At 33.2% G+C, this 24,905-nt stretch overlaps 1 protein-coding gene across 1 annotated transcript in view; it reads right to left on the bottom strand.

Annotated features, from left to right (window-relative positions):
• The window catches only part of LOC126808831 (heparan sulfate 2-O-sulfotransferase 1), a 142,353-nt gene extending 138,617 nt beyond the window's left edge, over positions 1 to 3,736 (bottom strand). Inside the window, exon 1 of the mRNA XM_050533821.1 lies at positions 3,724 to 3,736. The gene's annotated coding sequence lies outside the window, so the exon portion shown is untranslated. The remainder of the gene's footprint in view (positions 1 to 3,723) is intronic.
• Between the last annotated feature and the right edge of the window lie 21,169 nt (positions 3,737 to 24,905).

The following is a 24,905-nucleotide window of genomic DNA, read 5'->3' as shown; positions in this document are numbered from 1 at the left end:
TATGGTATACAATTCATGTACCAATAGTAAAATGTTTATTTTGTCTTAAATATTTGATATCTTTTTTCTGCTAATATCACAACATCAATGTTGATTTAAAATTGACAAATAATTTGTGTTTTTAATGTCGAAGATTTTGGATATTACGTTACAGACTTGCTACATGTACCTTAAACTCAATATGGCATCAATCCCTTCAACTCGTGGCAATATTATCTCTGATAGCCTACTACTATTGCAGATTGCTGTTGGTAATGTCAGAGATTCTGAAAACTTTTCTAATTACACCTTAAAGGAGCTAAGTCTCTAACTCAATATTATCCAAAATCTTCAACATTGAAAACACGATTTATTTGTCAAATTAAATCAACATTCATGTTGTGATCTTACCGGAAAAAGATGGGCTTTTGATATCCGATATTTAAGACAAAATAAACATTTTACCATTGGTACACGAATCGTGTACCATAATGCGCTTCAGCCCCAGATGTATCAAGAGACTCGAGGGACGAGGCTAGACACATTGCACCAAATCAAACAGCGTATGTAAACTGAAATAACCAGACGCTAGAAATTTGCACTCGCTTGAGACTGCTGGCTTATTTCGCCAAACATAACTGATTTGAAATTGAAGTAAAAACAGAAACCATTGAATGTAAATCAGTTTATATACATTCATATTACAGTATTATATGCGCTGCGACCCACTTTTGTCAATTTCTAGGTCCCAAATGTTAGCGATTAAGCTCCTTTAAGTTTAATTAAACAAATTCCTAATCAGAAAATATCTTGTTACAATTATCCATGAAATCTGCCACAATATTATAATTATATGTGCATGTGCCAAACAATGAAATCCCCGAAACAAAAAAAAAACAAAACATAAGACAGATGATTTTATGCAATCGTTAATCTTCCAGTGCATACAAATCTTTAATTTGCCGCAACAATAACGAGAATTTAGTTTTTAACATGTGAGAACAGAACTACCAGAAAAGAAAATTACAAGTTAGGATTTTTCTTGGGAAATATTTAATTGCTTTTAGATTTTTGAATGCATTTTGAGTGAATTAGGAAGATTAGTTTTGTATAATTTCCATACTTTTTTGTACAAGAAGAAGCTGTTTTGTAAATTAACAGAATTAATCATGTATGAAGAAGGAAAAAAAAAACATTAACTAGCTAGCAGACATTTGGTATTAGATATTTAATGAACTTTCGAAGTGATGACTTTTGAAACCATTTCACTCTTGGATATCACTCTGGAGATCATACCTGTGATTTATACTGTGAGAACTGTCCGTGGCAATTTGGAATAGAAATGCACATACAAATTGTTAAATATAACACATGTAGAAATTCTAAAAAAGACAAACAAAGGATTTACCACCCTATCAATTAATTTCCCTTGTTCCCTTGATATCTATTCTGCAGAAAAGTAGGACAATAACCCATTTCATTTGATGACTTTCCTAAATTGTTAACAATAGTTATTTTGGTTGCCACTGTATTTAATGTAAGAACCAGAATATTCAAATTCTGTATGAGTGTTTGTATGTATGATACAGTTAGCTGTAAATGGTCATTACATAACATATCATGTTTTTACTTGACTAAAAACTATCATGACAATATAACCACTTTCATCAAGGACTAGGGTAGGTGTTTGACTTTCTTATCCATCCATCACTTCTGGGGAAGATACTGGAGGGCCTCATAGTGCAAACTACACTACACAAACCATAAGCTTATCTTACAATGTTGCTCTATTAGCATCTTATATTAAATATTGCTAAGATCTTAATTACATCTGAGATAATCATAATCTAGTTACCATAGTAACAAAATAGAAGCTAATTATTAATCATGTGGTTCACCTATTAGTTACGATTTCTAATGTCACAACAGTCCAATTATATTATATCACTATATCTTTATACTTGCACACATCATGAGTATACTTTGACTTGACAAAACTGAATACAAATTCTTCTTATTACTAGTAAAATAATCCTTCAATAAATTTCAAGAATGAGATTTTAGTATACTGTGTGTTTATGACACCGCCTATAAGATGTTTCTACTATTTAAATGCTGCATTCTATCATCCCCTTCCACAATTTACACTAACATTCAACTCACATCTTCCAGCTAAAATCACAGTAAAAGGCAATAAAATTGTTGTGTGTCAACACTTATAAAAGAACTAATATCAGTGCTGACCCCTGACAGAGAAAATAAAGGGACCATTATACGCTTCATTTGTGCCCCTTTCTTTAGAGGAAGTAGATAATTATAAGGACCATTGATAAATACTAAACATGGCCCTTGTGTGATTGAATTGACTGTTACGCCATGCACCATAAACTCTAATAATGACACAGTCTTTGTTGGTCTATTAGAACTTTTTATTACCGACTTTGTTTGCTAATAAAACAAGTTAAAAGACCCCTGGATCAGTCTTTAGAAACGGTCCCAAAACAATTCGTGTAACCATGACTCAAGCCTCAAAACGTGTTGGAAAATAATTGCCGTAATTGTTCTTGTAATAATAGATGTGTTGTTGTACATTATGTTGAATAAATAAATCATTTTCTATAATTTCACAGAAAAATCAATTTTCACTTTTAATAAAAGAAAAAGGTTTGTTCGATATGACAACATATGGTACCATATCTAAAGGTGTGCCAGACTGTGCCATTAGGGAGTTATAGAACTGCACTGGCACTTAATACCTTACCCTATAGATGTTAATGTCAATATTTTTCATATTCTGCTGGGATCTCTTAAACAAATTACCAATTGGACACTATGGTAGTAAATCATTGAATGAGTGTCACTTCTTTTGTAACGACTACAGCTAATCAAATTTCTTTATTTCTTCAGTGTTAAAGGAGCTAAATCGCTAACATTTGGGACCTAGAAATTGACACAAGTGGGTCGCAACTCATATAATACTGTAATATGAATGTATATAAACTGATATACATTCAATGGTTTCCGTTTTTACTCTAATTTCAAATCAGTTATGTTCTGCGAAATAAGCCCGCAGTCTCAATCGAATGCAAATTTCTAGCGCCTGGTTATTCCAGTCTACATACGCTGTTTGGTTTGGTGCAATATGTCTAGTCTCTTGCTAGAACTGAGGCTGAAACGCATTATGGTACACGATTCGTGTACCAATGGCAAAATGTTTATTTTCTCTTAAATATTGGATAACAGAAGCCCATCTTTTTCCGGTAAGATCACAGCATGAATGTTGATTTAAATTGACAAATAATTTGTGTTTTCAATGTTGAAGATTTTGGATGATATTGAGTTAGAGACTTAGCTACTTTAAACTTCAAAGATTCTTTTATGTATGTATATCTATAAACTTTCCTTACAAAAAAAGTCATTGAGAAACCTGGATAATAAATACTACAAAATAAAAATGTTTTCTCTCTTTTATCTTCTGAACTGTTTATATATTCTACTTTCGGGTACCAGTACTAGAAGAATGATTTCTTGAAAGTGAAATACTCACTACTGAAAAGTAACTGACAAAAACCATAGCAAATGAGAATGAAGAATTAAAGGATATTGGAGAACTAAAGACTGAATGGAGATGAAGTAAGGAATATTAGCACGCAAGAATGTGATCTATCAGATTGAAATGAACATGTTTAGTGTTTAATAGAAACTGGTTCCATAGAGTCTACAAGCAAAATTACACAAGGATACCTTCTATACACTCCCTGCGGCATTTTCTTCAAAAAGCCATAATTCAAACGCAAACTAAGACAATATTAAGTAGGATACATTAGTACAGTTAGCGTTATCAATGACACCAGGGTCATGTGGTATCATTTACTACAACAGTGACTCCCCCTTGTGAGAATTCTCCAGCTGCTAGTAAAAACAAACAGTTTATTAAATTTATGTCTTCAAAAAAGACAGCTGTCTATCTTTTAATATAAACTCAAATTTTTACATCTTCCTCGTCATCCTTTTCAACATTCAATTATACCCTTTTTTATCATTATCTGATATCATTTTCCTATTTTATATGTTAAAATGATTGTACATGCACCTGGGGATTAAAACCCAGAAAAAGATTAAATCATATGTTAAGCTCTTGATATCTGTTAAATTTTGAAGTTTCATCTGGTATTCCTATTATTATGCTACCTCAGCAAGTCAAAAATTAAACTTCAATTTAAGTCTTGTAGTCTACATGTGGTTAGCATTTCACAAATTTCAAGTATGTTTTTTTAGTGTAAGTAGCAATTCTTGTATCAAAAAGAGTCAGAATAAAGAATGGAATTCAATGCCTGACCAACACAATACTCCGGTCATTTTGAGACTACATGTATGATATGGTCCATTTCATTTCTATGCTTACATGTACAATGTGAAAGGAGAAATTTTGCCCAGATAGCAACATTTCCACTTACTCATCTTCAAATTCCAAATGGCAAAGGTTTTTTACATGTGTACATGTACACTTTCTTTGTGAGCCCTGCAGACGTCAACCCTGATTATAGAGAAATGCTATTGAAAGCACACAAAACCGGAGAGCAGCAGGTGATAGTACGTGTATAAACTTATCATATAAGATTAAGACACATTTCAGAAATATAGTGTAAAAAAATGCACTTGCCAAGTTGTTCAATTCATAATTCCTGCAATTTTTTTTCAGTTTTAAGAGAAACTAATTTTCCACAAAAATAATGAATAAACAAATATTTTTTATACTATTTCAACATGGTTCACAATTCTTATTTATATCATTTAAGAGAAAATGTTCATACATAAAGTACAAACAACCCAACACTTCCTTCCGAAGAATCTAGAAGTTTACACAGCAGTACTTACGTGTACTAGTATTTCAGATTTGTTAGCACATATGTGTGCAGTGTAACAGAAGTACCATTAGAAGTATTTAGGTATTTCCTTAAAATAACAGATTAAAATACACAATAGACGCTGATAGTATTAGAAAAAATACTGAAATGTTGCAAGACGGTAGTCACCCATTAAAAAACTATATTCGAAACTCAAAATTAACAATTTTTTGGGTTCAGTTTGCTGGCAAAATTCATATGTGAACATTCTAAGCAAAACCAGCAGACTTAATTGAAGGAACTCCCTCTTTCATTACATAATTACAAACCTGCCATAATTATGGCAGACTTCACAACAATGCTTTTGAACATTTAAAAGTGGGTGTAGGCAAGTCTAGCAAAAGATGTATGAAAAAGACAAGCTTCTACACTTTCAATGAATATTAAATTAGAAATGAAATAAAATGAAAAGGGGTTTAACACCCTACTTTTGTACTCCAACAGGGTTAATGAAGACGGGCATACAAAAAGTGATATTGCCTCTTGAAAACATTAAGACTTTTCTTTCTTTTTAATATCTTTACTTCCTCAGTGCTGTCTGTTTATTTCCAAGCATGTAAAAAATGATATTTGGAATAATGCTGACATTCTCATAGCCATGATTTTTATGGATTAATAATTCATGTTTCTTAATCAAACATGAAAATTTCTAAAATAAACTCAAACCAGCAGTCAGGGTAATTATTAATGTATTGGCTTACATTCCTAATCTGCATGATTTTTGTATTTTTGTAATATTTATGTCATTTTTCATCAACAGTCTATCTGTTAACATGATCCGTCTTGGCTCTTCAGGTATAATTCTTAATCTGTAGGAGGTAAAATAACAAAATTTCATGTAAGTGTAATTGTTTCCCTATTGCCTATGAGCTTACTTCATTAATTCCCTTTTTTTTATAATAATAAGATGTGCATTGGTAGAAAAATGCAAATATTTCTATGTTTTCTCCAAGAAAGTACAAAGTCTACAGGCAAATCTACCTGTTTTTTCAGTGCAATATTTATTTCTCCAATCTATGTTGTGCTGTGCCAATTTCATGCATCGTGACATCTGTGAATATTATTTTGTGATTAATCTTTCTCTGATTCTTTCAATTTTATGGACATAACAAAGTTCGTCCCTTCATTCATATCATAAATGTTTAGGCCCTACTTGTATCAGTGTAAACCCAAAAGTTAAAAAACAAGCCAACAGAGAGGCTGATGTCCCCCGCCGAAATAGGAAAATAATTAGAGGACACATATAAATTTATCACAAATTATCTTTTACAAAGTATTGAACAATCAAACAGTATATCTTTACTTATAGTCTAACAATCAAAGTAGGAGAGTTATTGTTTTCCAAAGTCTCGACCAATCAAATTGCGTATCGCTCTGCTTACCCTGAGCAGAAAATGCTCATTATCAAACTTAGTCAAAGTATTACTGTAATGAAACTATACACCAAGTTTCATCAATCTCACTTAATTAGAACTAAAGTTATCGTGTCCCAAAGCATCAACCAATCAAATTGCTTATCTCTGCTTACCCTAAGCGGAAAATGCTCATCTTCGAACTCCATCAAGGCATTGACCTAATCAACACATACACCAAGTTTGAACATTCTAGCTCAATTAGGAAGAGAGTTATCGTGCCCCAAAGTATCAACCAATCAAATTGCTGCTTACCCTGAGCAGAAAATGCTCATTATCAAACTAAGTCAAGGTATTACTGTAATGAAACTATACACCAAGTTTCATCAATCTCACTTAATTAGAACTAAAGTTATCGTGTCCCAAAGCATCAACCAATCAAATTGCTTATCTCTGCTTACCCTAAGCGGAAAATGCTCATCTTCGAACTCCATCAAGGCATTGACCTAATCAACACATACACCAAGTTTGAACATTCTAGCTCAATTAGGAAGAGAGTTATCGTGCCCCAAAGTATCAACCAATCAAATTGCTTATCTCTGCTTACCCTAAGCGGAAAATGCTCATCTTCGAACTCCATCAAGGCATTGACCTAATAAACACATACACCAAGTTTGAACATTCTAGCTCAATTAAAAGTTATCGTGTCCCAAAGCATCAACCAATCAAATTGCTTATCTCTGCTTACCCTAAGCGGAAAATGCTCATCTTCGAACTCCATCAAGGCATTGACCTAATCAACACATACACCAAGTTTGAACATTCTAGCCCAATTAGGAAGAGAGTTATCGTGTCCCAAAGCATCAACCAATCAAATTGCTTATCTCTGCTTACCCTAAGCAGAAAATGCTCATCTTCGAACTCCATCAAGGCATTGACCTAATAAACACATACACCAAGTTTGAACATTCTAGCTCAATTAGGAAGAGAGTTATTGTGTCCCAAAAAGTGTGACGGACAGACAGACGGACGGACAGACGGACAGACAGACGGACAGACAGACGGACGAACCCATTTTAATAGTCCCCTGCTTTCTTCGAAAGGCGGGGGACAAAAAAATCCCCACATAAATGTACATCTGTAAAACTTGTTCAATCAAATGAATAAGCCCAAGTAATACCGCCAATGACTCCATAAAACACTTATCATAAGAATATTGCCTCCAGGGGTTAGATATTATCTCCCTTTATCAGATAATGCAGGCCTATTATAGACAGGTGAGGACTGCAAGCAACAAATAAAGTTATGATATGTTGGTCATGACAGTTGTTTTCATTACCATTGTTATCACACTGGTATTTTTCCCTCCACTTTTTTTAAAGTCTTATGTCAAACATTTCAGTCAGACCTCTAATTAAAGGCTTCCTGGAAATTAAAAATAGTATTCAACTGATTAAGGGTCCCATCTGGTAAACCCGTCATTTCTGAGCTACCCTCAGCTTTGGCATCAGTCCCTTGCTAAATGCTGCATCAAAGATTCAAAGCTAGATGTATTTCTTAAAACAAGAGAGAAACAGCATTCCGTGGTCAAACATTGTATTAATATGAGTACTATTATTTGTATAGGGCTTAGAGAACGTCAAAAGAAGACATCTTTCTAATTATCAGAGTTTTGGGTAAAACCAAAGGTAATGCTTTGTTACTGTTAGATGATACTCACACATCTTGAATCTAGCATTTAATTGTTTAATGAAATTTTTTTAGGAAGAACAAACCACACATCATCTGATAATATTCAACACTGTCATTCACAAATACACATCTCAGTCATCTGATTGTATGCCATAATAATTTCAAATTATTTCAGAAATAGAATTATGAACATTGTGTAAGATTGACTGACAGTAATTGTAGTGATCATTATAAAATGTAAGGGATACCACCCAACTGTTCTCAATACAAAACAGCTGCAAATATAATTGTCTCAAGTTAATTTATTTAACTTCTATTCTGTGCATGTCTTGGGGATTTTTAAAAAATGCAAAATCATGAATCAAGAGAGAATTTGCTTAGTCATCCAAAGTATTCAACCATATGTTTGGCTTTCTTTGCAACTCTTCCAGATAAGATGAAGAGATGAAGTAGTTTAACCACCCAAAATACAAATACACAAAAGATTTAAAATGTTTAGATTTATACAAAGCACCAATTTAATTTACCATTCATAAATCCATTAAACAAGATTTGATTTTCAATGGAACGAAGGAATGGTTCCCATCACGTTAGACAACTTTCTAGATGACGTTCTATCATCTTATCACATGATAAAAAAATATTATTTCAATAAATTTGTTTAACAGCGTGTTTATATGCATCACTTTAAATTCTTGATTTACGCTCTATATTAAGTGTCTTATTGTCTCTGTTTATTATTTAGCTACAGTTCTATGTGTTTTTGTTGTTGAAAAATGGACATTAAATCTGCTAAAATGCGACATTTGTCTCAACAACACTGTATTTCAATTCATGGCTTTAAAAATTAAAATGTAAGGGAAGTTCACAGTTTCTGTTATTGAACGTACTGTATATGTTTATTGTCACCCTCTTAAGTACATGTACATTGTAATCATCAATCTACTCATAATTTTGGCTCTTCATGAATAACCATTCAAACTTTGTAAAATGAAGCTTGAGACCGATAGCATTGTTCCTTTAAAATACACTAAGATTAAAATGTTAGCAGAGCTAGTATGGTCCAGTAACATCCAGATACATGTAGATTGTAGTGTGAGGTGTTAAACAGCTGCTTTGGGTATTTCTACTTCATGTAGATTTATTTCATCCAACAAACGTCAACCAATTTGTCAAGTTTTTGCTGTTTGTTGTATCAATGTTGGTTTCTTTTCAAGTTTTTTTCTGTGTTCTTTGACAGGTAAATCTTGTAATTAATTGGAGGTAAAAAATTTAAACATATATACTGAGATGCAATGAAAATACACCACAAATTTAACTGAAATTGCTGGCAACCCATGGAGGCTATAATAAATTTTACTTTACAGTGAAAGATACCACTGTAGTACAAGGTCTAAAAATCAACAGGCAGTAACAATGTTGAGTCAGTAAGGACGTCTGGCCAGCATTTCAGCAGAGTGTACATGTAGTTGGTGGTAAACAGTGTCATCACTGATAAACCCCTCACAAGAATAGCAGTACCAGAATCTAACAGCGTGCTCCTATACATGTACATGTACATATTACTGAACAATTGGGAGGTCTTCCCGAGGCATTGATAGTTGACATGCATTGCTGTCCATGCCTTGATCAATCTCTAGTGGACCCGGTCTGTTGGAAGTGATTTGCAGTCTCAGGATAGTAGTGTAATGACATGCAAACCTTCTGGCGACAGCCCTCTTGAATGAACACAATGCCATTAATATCAATGGCCAATATTCAGGTATCAACCTTGGCAAAGTATCTGCCACAAAATTGTAGTACAAGTTTATACCACATTTTACAGCCCAGGTCTGCACCATAAATTCTGTGATTTTCAACATTCCCATTCTATCGAATTCATTATTAAGTGTTTGACAGTAGGCCCTATTCATCTGTGGTTCGTTTATGTGCTCATGAAAACATCATTCCCACATGTTATTGAATGGTGATCTCATGTTGTTACATTCAGAATTGAAAGATTAAAGTGTATCCCTTGAACAATATTTACAATTGTCCATTTAATGCATCTCAGTATGAATTGAGATGTTCAAATTAATTACTATGGTTATTGGGATTTTCTGTTATTCAAATTATTAATTAGACATTAATTAACTTATCCAGACCATAATCAACTCTCGATGCCATTGTTAGCCTGTAATATTTAGTGGATTTGAATACATTTTGTGATGGATAATTTAATGTAAAAATGGGTAATCAAGACTTTATTTATTATAGTACCAACGTTAGTAATAACGATCGAGGCTAACCTAAAATTGAATCGCTAATATCTCGGTTCAGAGTGAAGCAATTTGACTGAGATTTTCAGCATATTCTGTTTTCATTATCTATTTTTTAACTATTATAGCGAAAACTGTGTAATTGTAGATCTGTAAGCATTAGCAAATTATTAACAAAAATAGTCAACCCAAAATCATTCCTATACAATCTTTTCCTTTCAGACACTTTCTTGATACAAACAAAGAGAAACTACAAAACTATGACCAGAGACTGCAACCTTCTAAATGAACATAAAAATTACCTAAAATGTACATGTAGCTTCGAAATATTTCAATTTTTAACATAATTGGTAGGAAAAATCTTCATTCTTTTGTATTTTAGGCTTTCGACAACATGTACTGTATGTGGTGGTCCTTTAAATTAATTCATCTGGGCAAATTCCTCAAATACTGACGTTTAATTTTTTTTAAAAATTGTCCACAGCAAGTTTTCTGTATAACAAAAATAAATCATAATACTACATGTACTTTAAAATTCATTTGATAGTGCACCTTTTAAAAATCCAGCTACACTAAAAGTTGTTTGATGGCACCCATAAATGTACAATATACATATACATGTAATATAGACATATCATTAAGACAAACAGATAGACTGTTAAAAAGAAGACTCTAAATTTCATTAAAAGGGGTAAAAGAGCACTATTAACTAGAGGTAATGCAGAGATCTATACAAGTGATTACTTCCTTTTTATCATACATTGTATTGTATATCTGTAGAATTAATCAGGTGTAAGATACGATAACATCTAATCTTATTACCTGTATTTAGCAGGAAGGCAGGCAGGTAAAACTATAATCATAATAGTGTAATATTGGGTCTTTATGTCATCCGCAAGATGTCACCAGTCATACATGTACTACACATGTACAATTAAAGTAATACATGATTTATGGAACTGTTCCATATGAATTGAAAGTTTGGGGGGTGGTACATGTATTAAACGAACAAACTGTTTGTGCATCCTTTCACATTCTGAACCTATCACCTGCCCATTATTTATTAATATTTCAAGTTTCAAATCTTTTAAGTTCCTTTTGATGTGAATGTTTGTAACTTTGGAAATAAAGTAAGCTTATCAATCAACACCTTCCTACTGAATCCTCACTCCATGACGCAAAGACTACTTGCTGTCAAATGGTATCAATATGATTAATATGAAACTTAAATTCTGCTTCTTTTTTTTACAATGTAGTGGTTATATGAATATGCAAATGAAGAGTTGTCTACTAAGACTATTCAAACTAATTTATTCATTGTCTACTAAAATCAATTGAATTCAACTACTATTCTGTCCATTACTCAATGAAATTCCCCTAACATCCTCCCAACTCCCAATCGAACAATAACTATGTTTTCAGAAATTCTATCTGGATTATCGCCCTTATTATTGTTGATTTTTTTACGTTCTAACTCATGACAACATCTGGCAGACTATCACTATCTAGAACTGCCATTCTTTAGACAACCTCCTTCAAGAACAGTCGCATTACTTTGTCTTTCTTCTAAATCACGGTCTTGTTTTTCATTTTGTGGTAAGCTGGTTTTTCTGTTTTGACACTTACTATTAGAATATTTTTACAAACTAATAAATTCAGTACTGGATGTGATCACTGTTAGTATTAAGGTACACAGCACCATGTTAATTGAGTCTTGTAGGTCAACCTATTTAATAAAGTCTGGAGTTAATGAAATAAAGACAGGACATCCCCCAGGCTATAATCTAACTCTATTAACAGGTACAAACAGTGCTTGATCTCTATTACTTGTATGTATTACATGTTACATAATACATGACATAATCTGAGATAATTCTTAACAACAGTTTAAATACATGTTAATACCATCTGATCTGCTATAACAAGTTAATTGGCCTTGCTATCCCATCTACCATATACATGTACTTTAACATGTAGAAAGATGTACATACATGTACATGTATATACAAGTACATGTACACTGTAGGCATGGAAACATCTGAACAAATTCAGATTACTTGAGTGTAAAAAGTAGACAAACCACCTTTAAACAATAACTGAAGGGATGTTTTGGAACATGACATGTACATTGTACATGTATTCCAATTTTTTCAGGTCTTGATATTTCTTTTACCCCATTAATATGAACTGTTAAAAACTGGTGTTTCTTTTTCTTTTTTTAATATCATGATATAAATTTGGGATTTTTACAAAAAATTTACGAATTTACACACATTTTTTAGCTATTTTGAAGCACAACTGAGGGTTTGGGTCACTAGGGTTAATGAGTGATCAAACTGTAAATCATATGAGCTAAGTCTGTCATCTAAGAAAGTCATTATATGTTGATGCCTTGTTTGTAAGTCACAACTTTGAAGAAGGGACCTGTGTGAGCTCATGGGTTTTCTCAAGGTGTTCCAAGTTAATTATTGAATGAAAATACTGTATGTTAGACCCCAATTCTCGCTCTCTTTTTCTCTTGAAGAATACCTAAGTGAATAATATAACAACTATGAGAGGCCTATCAATCCTCAATTACACAGTTAATGTAGGCATGTAAATATTCTGTTTGTACATGTATGAATGATTCAGTTTGTTTAACCAATATGGAATAATTCAACTTGTGAAAATTACTATCAGAAAGGCCCTCTCAATAATGTACAATGCCTGGTTAATTGAACCTATTGAATAAAACTCCCAATCTTTATTCTTTGGCAAATCAATAAATGATAATCATAGAATAAAAATGCAATTTCCACCTCTGTCACTCAGCAATAACTGAATACATTTTTATCCATGAATATTATTGGGGGGGAAAAGTTGGATTTTATAAAGCACTATTTTTTGTTCTGTTATATGGTTACTTTATTATGAAATCTTTGAGTATCCAAATTTACAGTATTAGTAACCAGTGATTCAATAATGACAGCACAGGTCTAAACTTTTTATATCGCATTAAAGTTATTACTTTTTAGCGTACAGTGTTCATTACTTATTAGTATTACTAAATCATGGCTTACAATGCCAAACAGTGGCAAGGATATGTAGTATAAACTTCTACTTTATAAATGAACAATGAATCTAATTATACATAAATAATACTTATATATATTATTGTTACTATTCATTTATAAATGGACAATATGTCCATACCATGTAAAGTTTAATATAAATATTCTATAGTTTAATAATAATGTTGCTTTATATTGCTATTATAGGCTTCATTAATAACTCCTTTTACATCCTCCTAGTAACATACTACACAAGCATTTATAGATGACAGTCTCACTTACAGTATAATACTGGTATTTACTTTGTATGTACATGTATTGTAATGCTTCTACCCTAAGCAGTAGCCAATCAACATGAAACATTACATTATCTTAGCTACTTTATTCTTACTATAAACCACATGGCCCACTGCCAAAATCAAACCATTAACAAAATGGGTTTTATCTACTACTTCATCTATCAATGTATTACAGTGTATTTAATGTACAGAGCAAAGGTATGGTTGGTATACAGGCTCCACTGATACACCGTGGTTATACCTAATACAGGGATGTCAGAGTGTAGCAACAGACATGATGTACAGCTTTCTATGTACCAGTAATTGTGTACACTGTACAGTACAGAAATCATATACCCCCTGTAGGGCTGCTTTTTGGAGGTTTGACACAATGCCAGGCAAATTATGCATCAAATCAAAATAATTCAATAATTCATATTTATTAATTCAATTTCAATTCCTAAGCATTTTATTTGGAATCTGCTAAAAAAAGAAACCACAATCTGATTATGATTAGATGTTTTTCATTACGTTTTATATTCTGTATGTTAAGGAGCTAAACCTCCAACTAAATATTTCCATAATATTTGAAATTTTATAAAAACACAAATTGTAATTCAATATAAGTTCATTTAAATCAATATTATCTTACCTTGAAAATATAATATCCAATATTTTCGACACAATGAACATTCTAAAATCAGTACTTGAGTTGTGTACTCTATGGTTTCGGAAGCCAGTTGTAATGAACAAACAAAACGTATCCAAGAAGACAATGTGGAAGTAATTACATGTAGTAATGGCTAATTCGCAAACGATAAAATAATAATTAAAAAAACGTATAGAATGGACTAAGCAGGCGTAAGCGACTGTCGTTCAATTTATTATATAATAATTTGTTTAAATACTGAATACAAATCACTTTATAAGCTTATACATTCACATCACATTAATACATGTATGTGCTTTTAGACCCATTTTCGTCTATTTTAATTTCTAAAGAATAGAGCTACATGTATATGCCCTTTAATTGTTGTATTTTACCAGACTTAATTTTACTAAATCTTATACAACTTTTATCATTATGTTGTGTTATTATTAGTTGAGGGGATGGATGGCCGAATGGTTAGCACATGCGTGCTGTATCATATAAGGTCTGTCATTGGGTCAACTGATGGGGTTTTGAATCCCTGGTTGCACGTGACAAGGAGTAGGGTTGCTTGTCCAACCTCGTGGATTTTCTCCGGGTCCTCTGGTTTGCTCCCACTGCTAAAGACCCCTACGCGCAATCAAATTATTGAAATAAAATTGAAACATGTGTTAGTCCCGAAATAACCTAGTTTGTGTCAAGTGGACATTAAACCCCATTTCTCTCTCTCTCTATTATTAGTTGTCTACTGTAAACAGCCAATGAAAACACTGCTGTTTATGGATCTATGTATAAACTCCCTAAAATCATGTGCACCATGTAGCCATCGTCAGTCATAGGGACCACACCATAATACTGTACGTGTTAGATCTTATGTAGGGTAGACAACAGAATCATTTAAGACATTGAAATAAAGATCATAACTTTAATTAGTTAGATTGCATAAACAAGGTAGTAGAACAAAATTATTGGGAACAGGTTGACTAAAATGCCACAATCTTCCAAAGATTAAAATTTTAAGGGTTTCCCCCTGATGTATTTATTACAAGAAAATAATATATTTTAGACCACAGAAAGCTTGATTCAGAAGCCAGGCTTTCTTTTAGGTTGAGTGACAGAATGTCACTTCAATTTTTTGGCTTTGCAGTGAAACACTGAATAGACTTGACCATGTTGAACTATAACATAATTGTATCATTTCAAAGCCTTCCTACATGTATGAGTGATAATATCCAAACAGTATACTCTGTATGGTATGAAAATTAAGTGATTTACCAAATAGCATATAACCAGGGCAAGAGTTAGGTCAACAATCCCATGAAATGAGAGATACAAATAAGCTTATAGACCAAAGAGATAAACATCAATATGACATACCATAACATACATGTACACTTACTGTTTAACTTGTAACATTTCAAAGGTGTTACGAAGAATATCCATCACTTTTATTAAGAAATAAAACACCTTCTATTTACTCCTATTTCATATATTGAAGCTAATCTCTGACTACTTGAAATGTCAAAGAGAAAAATATGAAAGCTTACTATTCAACAATTTAATGTTGATTCAAGTATGCAAAAACTACAAACAGGAGCTCATGTTTGCCCCCCCCCTCTCTCTCTCTCTCTCTCTCTCTCTCTCTCTATATATATATATATATATATATATATATATAATATATATATATATATCAAACCTTACTTTTATAATTTCAATAGTCCCATCTTAAAATCCAAAATAAACTTATTATTGTCTTGTACTATTTACCGTAACATGTTTTCTGTCAAATGTTGTTTTATTAACTGCAGATGAATATGTTTGTTCGGTTTTTTTTGTTTAAGGTATGTGGTACAAAATAAGAACTGTGTTCAAAATAAATTACTGTAAATTTAAATAGAAAGAATATAAAATGATGAGCCGTATCAGCTGTGGAACTCAGTGTTCTACTGAAGGCAGTTCCGATTTAATTTCCTAAGTCAGCAGCGAGTCTCCCATTTGTCTCGAAATCAATTATTAGTACTTATTGTTGTAAGGTACATGTATAGGACCTACTCATGTCAATATGGCACACTGATCGATACTATCAATAAGACATTGTGATCAATGATAATTTGACCTACATGTAACTTTATTTTATTGACTCAATGACTGGACCTTATATATACTGTATGTAATGAAAAATTACAGAATGAGCAGAGAGAAATCTGTGGAACGATGGAATGGAACTGGGATCGACACTGACCTGAAAATTTATTATGGTTTAAGCATCTACATCTTTATATTAAAGGTGCCACAAGTGCCAATATTTATTGTAGGAAAATTGGACCAGGAAGTATACAAGCCAAAGTACACAACAGGGTGGGTGGAGGGAGCCAAAAAATATAACAGTAGGGGAGAATACGTTGACCAGTAAAATTGATTATTACTACCAGTACTTTTATTTCTATAAACATCTATACTGTAAACATGTATGTGTTTTCAATTTTATGACTGGCCAGTAAAAAGTTGAATTTTATACAGAGATATCAATTACTGGCAAAGATATGGGCTAAGCCTAAGAGTAGGAGAGAGATACTGTATGGATGTCCTGTGCTACCATTCTAATCACACAAGCTACAGTCCAGTTGAGTCATACTGTCTGCCAGCTTCAACTAATAAAAACAATTTACAGAGTCTGTACTCCTCTCATATCAGTCATCTGATGGTTTTAAATTAAAAAGAGCAGTTACATGATGATGAAGACAATGTTATGGTATAGTTACTGTCAACTGAAACTAGCTACAAGGATGAATGTTGTTTCATATACATGTAGTAATAGGACCATTTCAGATGTTAATGTACAATGAACATGATATTACATTAGGACTGCACGATAATGAATGCTGATGTTTGGTTTCAATGACTACACCCAGTTTGAATCAGACCTTTCTTATTACATTGCAGCCAATCTTCAGTCTTCACAAGGGCTATATAACGTGCCTTCATCTCAGATCTCAGTAACTTGGTGACAACTGATTTAAAAATATTACATACAGGCATATTATACTGTATTGCATACCTACATGAAATGTAGATAAGTTTAGTATTCTGAACCTACATGAACATGTAGTTTGATGTTTCTATTCACTTCACTCTCAACTGTACAGTTCACAATCTTGGGAGGAAATAACTGGGTACATGTACATGTACTTCATTGACTAAATGTAGCCACATCATTTAACTGTTAAAAAATACATATATGTATGTAGCAAAGAGATGAAAGAATAGAATAGTTATTTTGTTGCCTTTGTATACATGTACATGTACAGTTCAAATTTAGGACAAAACAAACAAAACATGATGGCAATGCTGTATGGGTGTTGTTTTTGTCTAAAAAAAAAAGTATTGATAGTTATAGGTTTGCATGCAACATCATGTGTTTACTTTCTCACTTTAAACAAGCAAGTTAATGCAGGGATGTTGACTCTAGCATACAAACATATATTGCTACAAAACCCATCAGTTAAAAAACTGACACTAGTGACCATCATACAGTACATCATGTACATGTACAATGTATGCAGTTAAGGTATAATTTATAATTTCTTTTGAAAATAGAAATTAAAGATGCATTATAAATGTCAGAGCTACATGTAACTACATGTACATGTATGCCAATTGCAGGTCTTTTTTCTGACTTCATATCTTATATAAAAAATTATTATTTAGACATTTATTCACATGACAAGCCTGTGTAATCAATTCTCTAGTCCACACTTGCGAGATTTAAAAATTTAATGATAAAATGGATAATCGAGGTTCAGTCTTGGTTGCCAGGTACTGTTGCTACAATAATAAACGATTTATGCTACATCTTCAAACAGTCATAACTTTGCCCCGAATAAAGTAATTTGAATGAAAATATGTTCAATATATTCATTTTTCATTATTATTTTTATGAACTAGTATAGCAAGAATGACCAGCTCTTTATGTAAATCTTACATCATGGATCCTTAAAATTTTAGAATTAGAACTTTGCTGGTAATTAAAATTATTACTGTATTGTAGATTTGCCGTTATTTGACTATAGAGTAAGATCTAGAGAAATGGAGTTTAACGCCGACTTGACATAAACTAGGTCATTTCAGGTGTGGGAGGATACCTGAGAACTCACAGAAAACGATGTTGGGCAGGTGAGATCTGACTATACAGATATATTGGGAGTGTTAAAGGGCCAATCTCAATTATAATTTGGAGAATAAAACTGCTTAATTTTGTGTTAAAAGCCCTTAACTAACTCAATATATGACTACGTGATACGTTTTCAAACAACTTTTAAAAACCTGTCAGTCTTCATCTGGAAATGGAGACCGGTGTACCACGCTGTATTATACGGTAATAGATTATAAGGTCACCCAATAAAAAAAATTGACCCAAAATCTTAATTAAGGGTTACGTGCCTAGAGAAGCGGTTTTGACGTTCACGTCCAAACGACTCAATATTTCGAGCTGAAATTTTGAGACGAGGTTTATACACCATTCCTCTATATTTTATTTCTTGAGACTCTGTTAAAATCGGGATGGTCCCTTTATATACATGTAGTACTGGTATAGACATATGGTCTAACAATCCATCAATGTGATCAGATTCTGTACAGGTTGTGAATTGTGCATATCATAACCAATAGTGGTTTTTAAAAGCCCAGCAAATGCTTGAGAACATTGCTTTGTTGATGAAATTGTTCACCAAAAGCACCCATTACATGTACATAGGACAAGGGAAGCATTCCACGATAATTTGTACTTTAATTATTGTATTTTTCTATGAAAACAAATGTTTAATGTTATTAACATGTAGTTGAAAAGGACTATTAGTTTGTTGACAAATGAAAATAATTTTAGCCCAAGTTTTAAAGCAAAATGCTACAAGCTATAGTACTGTACATGTATACATGCATGTATTTGGTTTCTTCTGTTGTGAATGTATTTGTACCGTATCTACTTAAACAGACATTACATGTATGCAAGAGCTAAATCTGCCTATTGTAGGTCATTCTTTAGGCCTGAAATGTTATATAAATTATTAATTAACTTAATTACCAAGACCATAATCAACTCGCGATGCCATCGGATGGCTGTGATATAAGTACATGTAGATATAAATACATTTTGTGGTCGATGCAGTTACCGTAAAAATGGATAATCAAGACTTTTGTTTATCATCGTAACAATGGTAGTAATGACAATCGAGGCTAGACGATAATATCACCGATATTTAGGCTCAGAGTGAAGTAATTTGACTGAAATTTTCAGCATATATTCTCTTTTCATTATTTATTTTTTTTTTCTAAACAATATTTATTCACAGAAACTGGATTGGAGAACAGGCAAAAGCCTATATACCCCCTCTCATTATTTATCTTTTAACTTAAACTATTATAGCAAGAACTGTCAGTTCTTTATCTAATCTTACCTAATGCCACTTTAACAAAAATATTTATAATTGTTTAGGCCTATCCTACAGTGTCAGAGGATAATATTTTCTTGAGCATTATCTGATTCTAATGGGCTCAGATTAGGAACCAAACTGCGCTACATGTAACACACAAATTCATTTGGACTGCCTTTACAGGATCATACTGGTCTCCCCAATGTTTGTGTGATTTGTGTTTTGATTTATATTGAAGACACAAAGTATACCTTTATTTCAAAATATTATATTGTGGCGAAAAAAAAAGAGATGAAAAGATTATTGGTATTATTACATGTAAATTATTAAGACTAAGACCCCATTTGTGGCATTTCTCAGAAAATAGGTTAGCACAGTCTTATATAAATTGTTTAGCTTAGCCCCTCATTTATACCTTAAATGAACTGAAATATAGATCTAAGATATACTTACCCAATCTAACTCTGGCATCATCCAGTCGTGTAACCTCGGTTATTAAATGCATGCATCCGAGAACTGCTACTAAACAAATTGTCACTAAAATTGTTGTTGCATTTCGTATTGGCATCACTCTAAGTGATCTTAAACACATTACACAATACGAATACATGTAGACAGACCCTTACTAACCGATAAGCTGTCAGGTGTATTTTAAACGGCGATAACAATAAACAATAGAACAGAAATTGTCATCATTTTATGCCACTCGTGAAATGGAAATGTAACTCTGGAAAACAACAAATGAGTTCAACAAACTGAAACTCGGTCTCGGAATTGTTTTCTTACAAGTTCACAGTGGAACAACCTATTTGTAAACCACAACAACTTAAGAAACTTGAGTTAGTTACTCCAATAACTTTCATATAATCCACGAATGTTATTCACACAATTAAGTAACGGTAAACTTTAGCATTAATTGTGCTGTTTACTGTTGACAACACATGACAAAGCTGCCAGAATCATTTCGGTCTGCTCTCTTTCTATTATAGCCGCACGCATGCGCGAACATGTGGTAGTATTCGGCCCAAGTTGTAAACTACTGTGAGTCAGATATGGGACACAACTGTGATGTACCATGTCATGTTAAATAATAAATTATAGCAATTTTTCGGCTGGTTCAATTGTTGAAATTGCAGATTGGCGAACATAGACTAGTTTAACAGTATCTTTAAATAGTCTACCGTGCCCTATTATAGAATTTTGCACAGCGATAGATATCATTTTATCCAAAAGGAAAACTTGGATGTCAATTATTAATGAATTTAAAGTATCAAATGCCTTTGAGAAATGTAATCTCTATCGTACTCACAAGCGCCCCTAAATAACGGTATAAACTATTCATTTATCAATCTGTTTCTATGATACACCCGCATTTTGAAAGAGATGGACAGATAACAAGGTAATAACGCGATTTTTCGTACAATCAGGGGCCATAATCGAGGATGTTACATAATATGAAAGAACCAAGATATATATCAAAATTGGATAAAAATTGGGGGGTATCGCGATTTAACCAAATCAACCATTATTTCAAATTATAAGAAAATAATTTATATCGAATTTTTATAATATCGTTCTTTATTCCAAATTGTCATTTCTAATTTACAATCTTGTTTGTAACCAAGTTACCAAATCCACCATTATTTTAACTCATATCCCTATACCGTTCTGCATGCTAAATTGTCAATTTTTTAAAAAAATCGTAACGTTTTTGGGTCAAAATTCCTCGTCAAAATGCAATTTCCAAGCAAGTTTGGGAGGTATAACCAAGTGACATAACTCGTCTATTGCACGAAAACGCTTACTTGGAAATTGCATTTTGAGTGACATTTTGATACAAACACGTTCCGATTTTAAATTAAAAATGCCATGAAGGTACGGTCCGATATATGCCAACATCGAAAGGAACCGAAATATAATGGTTTCGTCAAAATCGGAAATATATGTGCGCCCCCCCCCCCCACCACCACCACCACCACCAAGGAAAAATAGTCTGTCTCAAAATAAGTGCAGACACAAATTATGCATCGGCGATTAAATGAATTGATGAGGTAAACAAACAATGCCAAAGGAAAATTCTCAAATACTTAGTATGAATATATCTGTGTATACCATAATCACAATACGCGCCAGTTTTTCTAAGCTCAAATTAGTAAAAAAAACTGTTATGCGTTCAGTAATGAAACAGGAACACCTCAATGAACTATTGACTCTTGGGTGTGACCGTGGCCTGACGGACACAGATTCCCAGTACTTTGTACGTTTTTGCAAAATTCTTAATAAATAACATGCATTCCCATGCGTACTCAATTTTACTCATGTTATAATATAAGTGTTTTCTGATCATAATGTTGGTTGAGTTCGAATTTCGTGAAAATCGGACCAAAACTGCCAATCAAAATGACCGCCCCTCGTACGCAAATAGTGCAGAGCCAAACATCTGGTATATCAAGGCTGTGGACCCTCCGATTTTGATGAAACTTGAAATACATGTTTATAACCCAACGATCTTGGTTCCTGTCGATATTCGCGCATATCGGATCGTAACTTCCTGAATTATGGCCGTGATTGTACAATAAATCACATTTTTAGTTTGTCGTCCTTGTATATAGAGGTCATAATTTTATCCGATTTCAAAAAAAAAACGTGTTAATATATCACCGTTACACACTAACGGCATATCTGAACATAACTTCCTGGATTATTGCCCCTGATTGTTCGAAAAATCGCATTTTTGTTTCCGATTTTAAAAACCGTTTAAATATATCACGATTCCACCATAATGAAGGTTGAATTCGAATTTCGGGAAAATTGAAATGAAACTGCCCGACAAAATGGCCGCATTTTCTACGCAAATTGTGTAAAAGTATGTAATCCGAAGGTTGTGATGAAACTTAAAACTTATCTTTATATCCCAAAGATCTCAGTCACTTTTGATATCTGCGCATTTCAGACCATAACTTTCTGGATTATTACCCCTGATTTTACAAAAAAATCGTGTTTGTCTTTAGCTTGTTCTCTATCCATCTCTTGCAAAATGTGGGCGTATCCTGCCTGGCAGCCACTGGTTAATCTTTTGGATAATGTATGTATTATGTCAGTTACCATTTCTTTCCCCCTCTGTCCTTTTTTCCCACTCAATAAATTATTGGCGCAATTGTAATAATATATGATCTCTAAAATATGATCCATTGGGAATGATGCATGTAATTCACTATATCGAAGCTAATACAGCACTACATCAGGGAAATGAAACCACTTAGAAGTCCATTATTAAGACAAAAAAAGGTAAATGATTATAAATGAATCAGTATTTTGTACACGGTGAACAGTCCATTTGCTGATTACACTATTTTGCCTATACCGTTTTTTTAGGACTTCGAAGTTTGTCTAATGGTTTGGATTGTTCGTACTTGGTTTTATTTTATTCATGCATATGATTGTGATGAAATGTTCAGTCTTAGAATTAATAGCATTAATTGCAAGCCCCCCCCCCCTTTTTTTAATTATCAGCATCGATGCCAAATGGTTCTTTACAGAAGACTTTTCCTTCAAATTATATATGTTTCAATTATTACATCTGACGAATACGTTTCCAAATATGTATTGAGATTTTAAATGTCCAAATGTCTTGGGTGTGAGCGTGACCTGACGGACACAGATTCACAGTACTTTGTACTTTCTTGCAAAATTCTTAATAGAGAGAGAGAGAGAAATGGGATTTAACGTCCACTCAACACAAACTAGGTCATTTCTGGACTAACATATGGTTTAATTTTATTTCAATAATTCGCTTGCGCGTAGGGGTCTTTAGCAGTGGGAGGAAACCGGAGGACCCGGAGAAAACCCACGAGGTTGGACAGGCGACCCTACTCCTTGTCACGTACAACCGGGGATTCGAAACCACGCCAGTCGACTCAATGACAGACTTTATAATACAGCGTGCGCACGCTAACCATTCAGCCATCCAACCCCCCAAATTCTTAATAAATAGCATGAATTCCTATGCTTAATTTTACTCATGTTATAATATAAGTGTTTTCTTATCATCAGCTACCCGACAGACTTACATTCTGATGATACCAGATATGCATGCATTGATACCATATAGGAGACAATTGGTACACTTTTCAGCTAGGTTGACCCCCCCCCCCCCCTTGGACTCCTGGTCTATATAGCCAATTTCAAGTTTTCTGAACTTAGAAGTCATTGGATTGAAATAAATATCGAAAAGAACAAATTACACCTGCGTTGGTGTAATAATTAAAATGAAAGTGTAAATTACAAAACATCCTTGAGGGGTAACCATTTAACTGTAACATTACACTGGCTGAGTGCAACACTCATCCGAATGTGGTGTATCAGGCAGCTTACACTACTGGAAGTGGGAACTATTTTCCACCTGAATTGGTGTAATATTCTACACTAGTTGGGTGTTATGAGTTTACACCACTCAGGGCACACTGACCAGCAGTGAATATTCGCTATGCCGCTACTATTACTGATAAGGATGACATCGATGCGATTTAATGAGCCCCAAATATTAACTTTTTTTCCTCCGACAAATTAAATTCTAAAACATTTTTTATGTATTAGTGTAATAAATAAAGACGTTAGAAGTATCTGTAGGTAAAAATTATTTCCTATTTAGTGTAAATGGGTGTTAAAACGAGTAAAAGGCACAATTCTGCCCGAACCAGTAACGTCTTATGTAAACAATGCACGTGCCATTGAGCCAATGATTGACGTCACGTGTTGAAGGCAGTCAACTTTTACGGAGATATTAGCACACTGATCAGCAGTAAATTTTCGCTAGGCCGCTAAAATCACTGATAAGGATGACATCGATGCGACTTAATGAGTTACAAATATTAACTTTTTTCTTCCGTCAAATTAAATTCTAAAACATTTTTTTTCATTTATTAGAAAAATAAATAAAGACATTTGAATTGTTTGTAGGTAAAAATCATTTTCTATTTAGTGTAAATGGGTATTAAAATAAGTAAAATTCACCATTTAGCCCGAATCAGCACGCGCTATTGAGCCAATGATTGACGCCGCGTGATGTGACGTCACGTGTCGAAACCATAGAGGTGTATATATTGACAATATATACACCTCCATGGTCGAAACAGTCATCTGTAACAGATATTAAAAGATCTCTGTGAAACAGATTGAGATATTAGAAGACATTCGTAATCCTCCGTGAAGCACTCAGGGCGTAAATAACGATTTTGTTTGGCGGTGGGGGGGGGGGGGGCCAAAATGCGACCGACTGATGCACATACCCCTTGTACGAGTTTTCTAG

This window comes from Patella vulgata, chromosome 1 (assembly GCF_932274485.2).
Source record: "Patella vulgata chromosome 1, xgPatVulg1.2, whole genome shotgun sequence".
Taxonomy (NCBI): Eukaryota; Metazoa; Mollusca; class Gastropoda; family Patellidae; genus Patella; species Patella vulgata.
This window is presented reverse-complemented; position numbering and strand designations above follow the sequence as displayed.